The 14,669-nt window shown below is 36.1% G+C and overlaps 1 pseudogene; it reads left to right on the top strand.

Moving 5' to 3' along the window:
• On the top strand, positions 2,513-9,216 carry LOC109234999 (annotated as a pseudogene).

Here is a 14,669-nt window from a genome sequence, read left to right as displayed (position 1 = left end):
GCAGAACCGCGGCAGAACCGCGGTGGAAGGCAGTTTCTGAAGAATGAAGAATCCGCGAGGGCGTTTGGCCGCGGTTCCACCGCGATCGCGGTGAAAACGCGGTGGGAAGCGTAAATTTCAGGGGCTAAAGTGTAAAACATGGGATTTTAAGTCCTAAACCCTATATAAAACAAAGGAGGCCGGCCTAGAACAAGAGGAGGACATATTTTGGACACAAATTAGACCTAAGGAGGCGGAGAGACACTACTTTAGGGTTAGACAACACCCTTGGAGGCAAGAACACATTGGGAGCAAGGCGGAGAATTCTTCTACGAGTTTTTCCTTCCTCTTCCTATTTTTCATTGTTGGTTATGACTTTTAGTATTGTAGTTTTACATACTATTATGAATAGCTAATTTGTTATCTAGAGTTTTGATAGAACCTTTTGTAGGATAAATTCTTGTTATGTTTTTATATAATTGAGCCATAGCTTTTCTCTATTCGTTCAACTACGTTTATATTCTGGTTGATTGAAGAGCTCTCAATTAGCTGTGCCTATTTAGTATGCATAACTCGGGGAGAGAGTTGCATATTTTAGGGTAAACTTGTTTGAACAACGAACCACTTCCCCAAAGGTATACTGAGGGAGTCAATAACCCGAGGGTTTAAAAACGGTGGGATTAGGGATAACGAAGCCTTGGGTGCGATCTGAAGTGAGCTGTATTAAAAGCCAGCTAGCGTAGCTCGGGAGAGTGCGTCTAGTAAATTGTCGTAATTACTCGGGAGAGATTTACGGTAATAAGAGTGCTCATGATCGGTAGAGAATACTTAGGCGAAATTATAGAAGACATAGCGGAAAGGATTCCGACAATAGGGGAAATCATAACTCTAGACCTCCTTAATCTTTTCTCTAACCCTCAGTATCGTTAGTTGTTAATTTACTATTTTAATTTGTTAGTTAATTAGTTAAACACAAGAATCTTAATATCTATAAGTTAGGAATTGTTCAAGCTTGTCTTCTTGGTGATAGTGAACAGCTGTAGCTAAACCTTAGTTCTCTGTGGGATTCGACTCCGGACTTGTAAACCGGATTATATTTGCAACGACCGCATTGTCCTTTTTATAAGGCATAGTTGAGCGTGATCAAATTTCCTATTTTTTCTTTCCTGGCTGGCAGGTATGGTACTTTCTTTGATAAAATACCGTGGGTATTTTACACGATATTTTATCGAGTTTTTAGTCAAAATTGTCCCCTATCTTTAGGGATAGGTCTAACATTGTCCTTCATATATAACCCTGAGCACCTTTTGTCCTCCAAGTTTGCATAATTTGAGCAGATTTAGTCTTGCTAACAGAAAAACCTTCAAACTAACGTTGCATTCATTGAGCTGTGCTTAACATGGGTTAAAAGAAGCTACTCTTATTCTTCGATTCACATTCTTCCCCTTGTTCTTATTTTTCCCTGAAACAGTCTTTTCTTTTTATAAATCATGATGCTGAACTTTGGTTGGAAATTATGGAAAAATAAAACTGGCTTCATTTTGAAAGACGCGGAAGAAGAAACATAGTAAAAACGGAAAGGTTCTATCTTTTCTTCTCTGTGTTACAAACTACAAAAAAAATGTTGGGAAAGAGAAGCAAAAGAAAAAGATACAAGAAAAAGGGGAAAAATATGAAGAGTTTTTTGAAGATTAATTTTCAACTGTAGTTCTTTTTCTGGGATCAGGTGTAGATTGCTTTCTTATTTTATTCTCACAATCTGATGTCTTGGATCAGGCTTAAGCGTAATAAGCTCAACAACATTGAGTCCCTTCATCAAGAAAGAGACAGCTAATGGACCACGCCCTTTCGAATCGCAACATATTCCTTATTAATAAGATTAATAGACGTGAAAAAATTAAGCTCCGACCAATGTCAAAATCTTACTACTAGTATTTGTTTATGAAGAAAGTAACCACATGACAAAATATGAACCAGGTAAGTTCTCAATTATCAGCATAAAGACAAAGGAAAAGTTCACAACAATATATTTCTTGAACACATACAGGGGAATTTCTAGTTAGGATTCTTTGAATTTGAGGGAAATAATGAAGTGGGGCAAGGAAAGAATTTGGAGAAGAAGAAGCAGGTCGACGTTCTTTTTACTCATGTTAGGTGCAGCTCACTATCGTTAGTTTGAAGGAGTCGTTAAATTACTTCTATTACTGAGACTAAATCTGCTCAAAGTTTGCAAACTTAGAGGATGAAAGGTGCTCGGGATTATATATGAAGGATCATGTTAGACCTATCCCTAAAGATAAGGGACAATTTTAATTAAAAATTTGTATTTTATCCATGCCTCCATTTTTCTTTATTGACCTGATATAGATGCCACATGTTACCGTACTATTAATCCACGTGTCATGCTTTTTTCCCATCGTATACTTTAAAGGTTCTTGCCAAACAATATTACCGAATTCATCATAATTGCTTCCTTTACCGAATTCTCGTTCTTCGTTTCTGTGTATAAAATAGCATATGCAGTGTGCATAGTTTCTTCAGAGTCCCTTTTGTAGATCCACAAGAGCATTCAGCACTTGAAACTCAAAGAGGGCTTCACTTAGATAATCATGGCGCAATTAAGTGCTCATGACTTGTCTTTCATGTTTGGCCTTCTTGGTACGTTAAAATGCACCTTTCTCTTTTTTCTTATGTAAAAGGAAAATATAGTACTCTCTCCTTTTTAGTCTGTTTTAAAAAGAATGTCTCTTTTTAAATTGGTAACTCTCTACTTTAATATTCCACGTAGCAAATTTAAGTTTGCAAGGTTAAAAAGGAATTTTGGTACATGCATTACACACATTTACTTTAAAACCATAATATTAAAAAAAAAAAAATCTTTTTTTCTACTTAAAATCCGTGCTTAATCAAACTAAGACATTTAAATTGAAAGGGAGGGGCATGTTAGTTAAACATAGTTGTAGGAAATTGTCTTCTATCACTATTCAAAATACAAAACGTATACTATATTCAAATGCATTTAGTAGTCGTCGTTCTCCATTTAGCAAGACAATCCGCCACTCAATTTCCTTTCTTATAGACCTGGCTTACCAGAGGGTTTCCAATGCTAGTTAGAAGGCACCTGCAATCAGAGTAAAATGCACCTTTATCATTCATATCTTGATTTTGATCTCTCAATATATCTCTAACTTATGTTCCCTATCTGTTCCATTGTTATGCAGGTAATATCGTGTCATTCATAGTGTTCTTAGCACCGATGTAAGAGAATTTTCATGTCTTTTTCAGAACTTTTCAGATAATAATAACATATATGATGGACAAGTAAAATTAAGTTGCATTTCTCCATTTCGTTCTCTTTTTTTTTCCAGGCCAACATTTTACAAAATATACAAAAGGAAATCATCAGAAGGATTTCAAGCAATACCATATTTGGTAGCACTATTCAGTGCAGGATTATTGCTATATTATGCTTACCTTAAGAAGAATGCCTACCTTATCATCAGCATTAACGCCTTTGGATGTTTCACTGAATTAGCTTACATTGGTTTGTTTCTCTTTTACGCACCCAGAAAGTCTAAGGTGAACTCCAGCAACCTCCCCTTTGCTCTTTCTTATTAAGAAAGAAACAGATTAATAAAAGCATATATACATGAAAATGATTTATTAAAGGATTAATTTATATATAATGACATTATGAAGATTTTTATGCTATTATTGTAGTTTAATATTGTAGTAGGTTAGATATCAATTTTACCAAGTTACCGATAAATGTTTACTATAGACATTTGCTAATAATTGTTTTCTCACTTTCAACTTATCTGTCTTTATTTCTTTTTTAGCATGTTGCAAAAAGAATGTCCCTTTCTATCTTTTGTACTAACTACTTAAATTTAACATTTTATGTGACATGTTTAAGGTCACAAGATTCAAAACGTATTTTAGTACATTTCACACATTTTTAGTTTAAGACCACAAGATTAAAAAGTCTTCCTTATTTTCTTAAACTACGTACCGGGCCTCATAAACAGTCTGATTGTGTAAATATTTTATTGTTAGTGCATAAACTTATATTTGGTATGATGAGGACATAGGTTGAGCTTAAATGGACAAATGATGACTCATATAGCCGTCCCAACTTGTTTGGGTATGAGGCACAGTAGTTGTTGTACGTAGTGCATAAAACTTAGTAAGTATATACACTAACAATATAAAGATTCTCTATATCAAGTTAGTTACTCCCTCCGTTTTATATTAAATGAGGTACTTTCCTTTTTAGTCTGTTCCAAAACAAATGACACATTTCTAAATTTGGAAATAATTCAACTTTAAACTCTTTCATTTTACCCATTTACCCTTAATGAGAAGCTTTTATAGCCATACAAATGTCATGGCCCCACAAACTTTTTACCCCTTAAGCTTTTAAGACCACAAGTTTCAAAAGTCTTCTTTTTTTTTCTTAAACTCCGTGCCGAGTCAAACTACCTCATATAATATGAAACGGAGGGAGTTTTATTTTTACCAGATTACTAATTAATTATTTTAAGAGATAATTCTTTGTTTTTACCTTATAAATGATCTAATGATATAAAATATTGTTCTTACACTGCCAGTACATAAAATAACTCATATGCATGTATAATATAGTAGGAGTATGTATTTCCTACTGCTGTTAATTTGCTTCCTTTTTGCTTTGACTTTATTAACTGTATAGTACTTGGTCTATTTGCAGATGTTCACGGGATGGCTGATGGTGTTGGAAGTGGGAGCCCTAGGAATGGTGATACTATTTTCTTACGTATTTGCACAAGGCTCCGAAAGAGTGACGATTGTGGGATGGATTTGTGCTGCTATCAACCTTGCTGTCTTTGCTGCTCCTTTAAGCATCATGGTCTCATCACATTATATTCTTGTCTTTCTTTTATCCCTTAATATATGCTTACATTACAGTTATGTATATGGGTTGCAGAGGCAAGTCATAAGAACGAAGAGCGTAGAGTTCATGCCCTTCACTTTATCCTTGTTCCTCACTCTCTGCGCCATTATGTGGTTTTTCTATGGTTTCTTCAGAAGGGACTTTTACATTGCTGTAAGTCATCAATAATATCATACCCTTCTTCACTTCTCATACTTTTCACTCTTTCATATTCAAATTCTGTAAACCGTTGACCATAATTTTAATTTTTTTTTCCGTCATATTGACGTGAGAAGAATTGAAATGTATAGTATGTTATAAAACATAAAAGAAGAAGAAGAGTATTGCAGACAAAAGTAGAGAGAGAATTCTTATTGAATTTTGGGATGAATTACAATGGAATAGAACCCTCTATTTATAGGGAGAGGGTGACTTAGCCACCAAACAATGAACCCTGGAATCTCTCTAAATATAGACATTCACCATAAATACAATTCTATTTATAACACTCCCCCTTGAATGTCTATTCAACAGATAATGTGCCTCGTTAAAACCTTAACTAAAATAAAACCCAGTGGGAAAAAATTCTAGAAAAGGAAAAAGAGTACACATGCTTAGAAATGCGCCTATTGGTTGCCTCGTTAAAAACCTTGCAAAGAAAACCCAGTGGGACAAAACCTTGTAAGGGAAAAAGAGTGCAATGCGCATTAACTCCCCCTGATGAGAGCATCAATTCACATCCTTGAGCCTTCGCATCCCGATCTTGTACACTAGCTTCTTGAAGGTTGAAGTTGGTAGAGATTTTGTGAAGTGTTATGTCATGTGATCTTTTAGATCACTTGCCTCCTTTATTATGATCATTTTGATCATTTGCTCATCTTCTTTATCAAGAAGTTTATTTGAAACCGATTTGTCTATACGCTTTAAGCGTACTATATACTTTGTCCTTCTAGGACTTAATAGGAGCATTTGGAATGAGAATATAGTTACTTTCTTTGGGTCAGCAAATGCGTCTGGCATGCTTTGCAATATATTGCAACTGAATTATCCTTTTATGAACTTCAAGTTCATATTATCTTATTCGAGGATCTAGATGTACAAGTGATAATTCATTCAACGTAACCTTTTCTCAACTGTTTATCATGTCTCCCCCTCATGTTAGAAAAACTAACTTGTTACCTCAACTTTGAGAATCAACCTTTGTGTTTTATGGTGTTAATTAAAATATACACCGCACATCAATAATAATAAGATGAAATTATTTGGTTCCTGACCATGAACCACTTGTGAGGGGAGAAATTAATATACTTTCGTATATAACGTATATCAAACTGATATATAAAACTTTGTTCTCATAAGCAATTATTTAGCTATTAAGTGGATGCACTCAATAAATTATTTTGCTAAACCAACTGTGATGTAAACCAACTTATCAAGATAAACTATTTTGAATAGAAAATCTGGAAATTATGCTCGAAATTAAATTATTGAGCAAGTTACCTTGCAAACACCATGTTGCGGGTTATTAATAATCGCACATGTAACCATCTCATAGATGCATCTTATGTGGTATACATGGCAGGTGAATGGGCCCATATTCACCTTTGATATTTCCAGCATTCATGGGATTCAATCCCAATTTTTGTTGGTATATTAATTAATGAGAACAGGCAACATAAGAGAATTCGTAAAGAACTTTCTAGTTCTTTAATATTTACCCATGTGAATTCTTTTTTATTTTTGCACATCATACTTAAATTGATATGGGTAAACCAATTATGCCAACTGAATAAATTATCAATATTGATAAACTTCAGATTTACACCATGACGTGTGCAATTATCAATAAACTCCAAGTTTATTATGATATGGGTTTTTATATCAATAAACTTCTCTTTATTGTGGTATTCTTTTATTTGTATAGTACAAACTGAAGAATAAAGCGGGTAGCTTTTCACATACATATTACCCAGCTACAAGTTGTAGTAAAAGAACATATTAAATCTTTCCTTTATTTATAGTCTCAATATAATCAAGCGCTTTCGCGTATACTTTGGAAACTGAATAAGTTTCTTTGAGACTTACTACAACACAATACCTTATTGGTAATCAATTGTGTTTCTCCAAAATAGTAATAATTGGCTCTTCCAGAGCTCTCAATTAATTTGGTACTACCACATATTCATCAACATCCATATGGTGAATATCTCTATTAAAGAGAAATTTATACCGTTATGGTTATGGTCAAAATTATATGCAAGATCTGTTTCTTGCATTACCGTTGTCTTTTAATAATCACAATGCCAAAATATTTTGCGTACAATAAGTACGTTACCAATGACCATTTATGCCATAATAATGACATTATTTTCTTATATCATCTCAAACCTCCTTCTAGAGGTGAGTGCGTGGTATATTCACTACCACTAGCACGTTCATATTCTTCCAAGAATGAATATGTATTCATAAATCAGATATTATCACACTCACATCATGAATTGACCATAGTCATCTGTATGTGCTTTACGAAATCTTATGTCAAATCGATGAAAAACATTAACTTCATAGAGTGAAGGCTTATTTTGAGAATCCTTATTATTCTCATTACCACGATAATGACGATTATAATTTCGTCTATTACCACGGTCACATCCATCGATACCTTTATGGTAATAATTTTGTCTTCTTTCAGACTTATTACATATTGCTATCACATTCTCTTAAGGGAATGAGAATGGAGCAAATTCAATGGGACGGGTTTTCAATTCTTTGCCCACAATCATACATGAATTTGATCATGGCAAGGCATAGAAATTTTACCACTTCAAGTGGTTATAATTTCTTACAAACTCCATTAGAGTTATAATCAAACTTTGTTGTCTTTGCTTGTATATAAAATGAAATTATAGAATTTCAAGAATTTAAAAGAGAAAAATAAAGTAAAATACTTACCTTAAATCCAGAATTTAATCATGAAGGAAGTTCATGGAATAATTCATTATGCTCAATCCCAAAGCTTCTACTCAATTGGTTAGAGTCTCGTGCTGATAACGTGTTATAAAACAATAAAAGAAGAAGAAGAGTATTGCAGAGAAAAGTAGAGAGAGAGAGAATTCTTATTGAATTTTGGGATGAATTACAATGGAATAGAACCCTCTATTTATAGGGAGAGGGTGACTTAGCCACCAAACAATGAACCCTGGAATCTCTCTAAATATAAACATTCACCATAAATACAATTCTATTTATAACATAGTACTATATTTCAATATCTAAATTTTAGTTTTAAAACATTGAGTTGATTTAATCCAATTTAACTTCAAAGATTAGTCAAATTAACTTTCCAAAAATAAAAATGCCACATATATAAATTGGGATGGAGAGAATAGCTTGTACCCATCTTTTCTCTTGTTCTAAAAATAATACTCCGTCTGTTTCAATCTATATGGCAACATTACTATTTGAGAAGGCAAAGAGGGTCTTCTTTGATTATGTTTTTCGTAATTGATTTTAAATGTTTTGAATTATCAACTATTATGGCTTAAAGTACTTTTTTTTTAAAGCTCCTAATATATAAATTTTATTTGGAAAACGTAAAAAAAGCTATACAGTCAAACGTCTCTATAACAGCCTTGTTTGTTCCGATATTTTTTGGTTGCTATAGTAAGGTGCTGTTATAAAAGAAAATATATTTTAACATAATGTGAATGGTTGTTATATAAAGATGTTGTTATAGACAGGTTTGACTATATCTATATTTACGCAACAACTTTAGTTTTAACCGTGCCAAATAAAGTGGACTGAAAGAGGGAGTAATTTGATATTTCGTTTAATTTTGTTACCCTTTGTTGATGGTGCAGTTACCAAATGTATTGGGCTTTCTATTTGGGGTCGTCCAAATGCTACTATATTTTGTTTACAAGGATTCAAAGAGAGAGAATATTAATGAAAAATCGGATCTCGAAGAAGCTGCAAAATCCAAAGATATAGAAACCGGCATCAAGATTGAAGTTGAAGGTGGATCTGATAAGGAATTGCACTCAATGGAGATGGCTTTTCCAGATTGCGGAAATCAAAATAAGCAAGAAGATGATCAAGAAATGGCAAGGATCAGGAGTTTGAAGTAAGCAAGAATATTTATCAAGAATTTAGCTATTTGTAATATTTAGTACTTGCAATGGTGTGACTTATAAAATAGACTTCCACTAATAATTCCTCTAACCAGTCTTATGTGTAAGAAAATATTTATCCATACTCGATGTACACACTAAAACGGTCAATGTATAATACGTACTTTCTATACACAAATATTACTTTTCATGTGATTTAGTGTAACTATAAGGTGTAAGTATGTTACGATCCGATAGGTCGTTTTGAGTTTTAGTTTTCTGTTTCGTGCTTTAAAACTTTGAATAGCCTAGTTTGATGATTTATGATCGGCGTGTGTGGCCCGTTTCGATTTTCGGAAAGAAATATACTTTTTCAAAGAAAACTTGATTTTGAAACTTAAAAGTTATTAGAGTTGATCATGATCAACAATCTGAGTCAACGATCTCAGATCGGTGTTTTGATGATTCCGGTAGGTCCGTATGATGATTTTGGACTTATAAGTATATTTGGTTGCGGTTCGGGGTGACCCGAGGTCGTTTCAGCGCTTATTGTGGAAAGTTAAAAATTTGGAGTTATGAACATGTGAATTCTTGAGTTTTAGCTTGTGAGCGAGTTCGTATGAGGTTATTAAACTTGTATGGATGTTTGGAATGGGGCCTGAGGAGCTCAGGTATCACGACCAAAATTCGCCTAGTCGTGATGGCACCTAACCCAACCTGCTAGGTAAGCCAAATAACAACCAACACAATACTAGTAATAATGATAGGAGTCAATAAGTAAAATAACTCAATTTTATGCAATAACCCAAGGATTGGTAGTACAAGTCACGGGCCACTAAGACATAGATTTACATAGCTAGTATAAAAATAAATACAACATCTGTTTGAAATATATATATAAATAGATTTTGAATCTCTAACTACTAAGAACAAGTGGCAGCTATATCCGAGAAACAGGTACATCTTCAATGCTAGCTCCCGCAATACCCAATAGCATCAACTCCAAGATCTGCACGCAAGGTGCAGAAGTATACCGAGTACAACTGACTTATGTACTCAATAAGTAACAAACCAAACCTCAGGTTGAAAGCAGTAACGAGCTCGGAAGATGGTCAGAGTCCAACACTAATAGCCAATAACAATTCATAACAATATAATAAAGACAGTTAAAATATATAACTTAATATATTATGCTCAGATCGTTCGCAGTTACGAAAAAGTAGACATGCATTTCAAGTATAATAGCCCAAGTCCAAATCTTACAACTGAAAATCAAGTTACATGAGTTTATAAAAAGAACTTTGTTTTTCCAACATCAGATAAGACTTTTCATTTACCAACTAGCATGAGAAAAGTACATTTCTATGCCTACATATTAATATACATGTCAAGTCATCAAATGTCATATACCGTCTAGCATAAGGAAAATACATCTCCATGCCTACATGTCAAATATACAAGTTAAGTCATCAAATATCATATTACCGTCTACCATGAAGAAAATACATCTCTATACCCACATGTCAAATATACATGTCAACTCAATATCATTACAGTGAAACCATCAAGAATAACTACACTTAGCACGCTCACGGTGCTTGACACAAGGCCCTCACCATCACACACAGTAACACTTAGCACTGTCCGGGTGCCTGGCATAAATGTCCTTCACCAAAGCACGTACATATAACATTGTTCTTGCGCCCACTGCTGGCATGTCAGACTTCGGAGGAGCGGATCCTGTCGAAGCGCTAATCATAATCACATAGCCCAATCGCAGGTCCTGGTGCACATGTAGCTTCAAAATCAGTAACACTTAGCCCAATATGGGGTCTGGCTTACGTGCCACCACCTCAATATCAATATAACCGTTGGGGCGTGCAACCTGATCTAGAATAGCTCACAACATGGCTCTACAGCCCATATCAGTCATCAATATGCTCAAGTCTCCATATGCCAACATCTCACAGATACCTAATCCAATTATATAACACGGAATATCACAATATGCCCCAAATACAGCTCGAACTCGTGTCACGTACAAGGACACCAAAAACTTGTGAGACTGCATATCAAAAGTGCATAGAGACAAAGATATAACATGCATATGTAACTATCATGAGTGAACAGTATGACTACGGCTAAGGCAAATAGCTCTACATGAAAAATATAGCCCTATCACGTCTCAAACAATTAAGCAGATAGTCTAGACATGATTTCTAGCATGAATAATAAACCACGTAATCATACGAATGGAGAAAACATGATATCAACGAAGCATGATAGCGAAATAAGGCATATAATAGTCTAAGGTCAACTCGAATCATGAATATCACGGTGCGCGCACACACGCTCGTCACCTAGCACGTGCGCTACCCCCAACCCATCTCAAATATCATAGTTCTCAGGGATAATTACCCTTAATTCACATTTTAGATATGTTACTTACCTCGAACAAACCAAATCATATACCGAACATGCCAAATAATTCTCTAGAAATGCCATCCCACGCAAATCGACTTCCGAACGGCTCAAAACTTGCCAAAAGCAACTCAAAATCATTAAATAATGCCAAAGAAACAAAATCAAATGATAAAGGTCGAATCTTTAATCAATACTCAAAGTCAACCAAAAAGTCAACCCGGGCCCGCACCTTGGAACCCGACAAAATTAATAAATTTCGACAACCCATTCGAATACGAGTCCAACCATACTAATTTTACTCAAATTTGACTCCGAATCGATGTTCGAAACTTATTTATTCACTTTAGAAAAGTTTAGACAAACCCCCTCCCCTCCCCAATTTCTCTTTTAGAACCATCCATCAAATGCCAAATCGAAGATAGAATCATGTAAAATAATCAAAAACCGAGTCAAAAATGCTTACCTCAATCCATGTGGTAAAAATCCCCTCCAAAATCGTCCAAATTTGAGCTCCAATTCTCGAACTATGATAAAATGAATTAATACCTCAATATATATTAAATCTGCCCAGGGAAGTCGCATTTGCGACTAAATGCCTTCTTTTGCAAAATTTCATATGCGGTCTCAATTTTGCTTCTGTGAAAACAACTCAACTCAGCACCTGAGGCTTCCGCGATAATAAATTCGCTTTTGCGGTCGCGCTTCTGCGCTCAGTTACCGCACCTGCGGACGCGCAGATGCACCCATGGCCCCACATCTGTGGCCCTCTCGACTTTCAGTCCACATTCGCTTCTGCAACCTCAAGTCCGCATCTTCGATCAATCCTCCGTAGATGCGAAAACACCAGAACCAGGGAGTTCTTCAGCAATGCAACATGAGATAAAAAGGTCTGAAACCATCCCAAAACTCACCCGAGCACCTTGGGACACTATCCAAACATACCAACAAATTCCAAAATAGAACACGGACCCACTCGAGCCCCTAAATCACACATAATAAAATCAAAACCGCGAATCATCGATCATGATTTCATAAACTTCAAACATCGAACCTAGTGTCCGATTTAAGTGCAACGACCCGACCGGTCATTTTGAGATCTAGAACGTTGTACGACATTTTAATGCCTTGAGTAGCTTCACTTCATATTTTATGACTTGTACGTGTAGTCGGAATAGAATTTCGGGAAGTTCAGAGTTGATTCGGAAGGAAAATTCCCAATTCGGAAGCTTTAAGTCGGAAGAGTTGACCAAGGTTTGACGTTTGAGTAAGCGATCTTGGAATCGGGATTTGAATGTTCCAATAGGTTTGTATGATGATTTCGGACTTGGGCATATGTTCGGATTGAGTATCGGATGGTCCGGGAGCATTTCAGCAATTATTGTGGAAAGTTGGCATTTTGAAAGTTTTAAAATTTCCTAAGTTTGAGTTGAAGTGGAATTTGGTGTCACCAATATCTGTTTGGGATTTCAATCCTTAAAATAGGTTCTTATTACAATTTATGACTTGTACGTAAAATTTAGCGTCATTCCAGAATGTTTAGATATGATTCGGACGCGTTCGTCGAAGTTTGAATGTTTGAAAGTTAAAAAAAGGATTTTGATCGTCGATTCATGACTTTGATGTTATTTGTGGCATTTCGAGCCTTTGTATAAGTTTGGATAAGGTATTGGGACTTGTTTGTGTGATTAGACGAGGTCCTGGCGGCCTCGGGTGTGTTTCGGGGTAGTTTCGGCATTTTTCTTTGTTTTGCTGAGGTTGGTGCTGGTGTCTGGTGTTGTTCTTCGCGAATGCGAAGGTAAGAACGTGTTCGCAAAGAAGGATTTTTTGGCTGCTGAAAAATGTGCATCCCGAACGCGATAGAGGGATCAGGAATGAGGAGCTGAGGATGAGGTGCCCTTTGCGAACGCGATAGGGTCTCGCGAACGCGAAGAAGGATGGGGATCTGAGCCTGGAGGCGTTAAGCCTACGCGAACATGGTTCAATGAAAGCGAAGTCGTGGGGACCTGGAGAGGCATCGCGAACGCGATCGTGCGGTTGATAACTAGGGATTTTGATATATTTTATACTCCTTCATGCTCAAGTTTTGATTAGAAATGTATACAAAGTAGTCCCAAAGGCTCACAAGTTGTGCTTGATTGCAGGTTTGATCAACAAAGTGACAAGATGTCAAAGTTCAGCTCAAAAAGGAGTGAAACTTGCACAAGTACCAAAACAAAACAAAGCTCAGGCAAAACAGGCCCAATGCGGCCGCACACCATTCTGTGTGGTCCGCACAAGTGAGATTCATAGAAGGTGATTTCCAGGAAACAGGAAATGCGGCCGCATGAGATTTAATGCGGTCCGCATTGGAGTCACTGCGGTCCGCAGTCGATTTAGTGTGGTCCGCGGAACCAAAGATCAGAGAGGTGCCAGTTTTGGAGATTGAAGCCAATGCGGTCCGCGCTCCATTTCATGCGGACCGCAGTAGAAGCCACCGCGGCCGCACTCGATTCTGTGCGGTCCGCATTGCCTGAGTTCAGAGAGCTGGAATTTTATGTTCAGAGCCCTAGTGTGGCCGCACACCATTTTGTGCGGTCCGCACTAACCCCGCAGGGGTATTTTTGTCCAGACATTTCAGCTTAGTATAAATAGCTTCTTTTCCATTTTTAGGCCAAGCAGATAGTTAGAACGGAATGAGTAATTTTAGCTCCATTTCAACATTGAATCTTCAAGTTTAATTTAGCAATTAATTAACATGAGTTTTTCTTTATCTATTTCTTTGTTTCTTTCTCTAATTATGAGTAGCTAGACCCATCAGCTAGGGTTGTGGCTCAACCCTAGTGTGGATATGGGTCTTGTATTTTAGAGCTTGATTGACTATGGGTGTTTGATATTTGGGCTAATTCCATGTTTAATTGCTAAATTAGTGGTTGCAAACACTAGTTTGTGTTTAGTTGACTTTTGCTTTTCTTGAGAAAGAGAGCCTAAGTCTCTAGAATTAGTCCAACAAGGAATTGGGGCGTACTCAAGAGAATTGATAGCCCCAATTAAAGGGTTAAACCGAGAGATGGTAATACCCGACTTGATCCACAATTGCTTGTGCAAATTCGCATACCCAATTGGACTTGAGAAAGTCAATTCGGGCAAAAATCACTCAAACTACCGAGAGGTATAGAGTGAGTAGAATCGAGCAATGGTTATGTCATACTCCCCAAATGTGTCAATCTAGCTTTAGATTCAAGAATCTGTCAATTGACCACCTAGGC

The sequence above is a fragment of the Nicotiana attenuata genome, chromosome 11 (genome assembly GCF_001879085.1).
Source record: "Nicotiana attenuata strain UT chromosome 11, NIATTr2, whole genome shotgun sequence".
In the NCBI taxonomy this organism is placed as follows: Eukaryota; Viridiplantae; Streptophyta; class Magnoliopsida; order Solanales; family Solanaceae; genus Nicotiana; species Nicotiana attenuata.
Note: the sequence above shows the minus strand (reverse complement) of the source record. Positions and strands in the feature narration are given on the sequence as shown.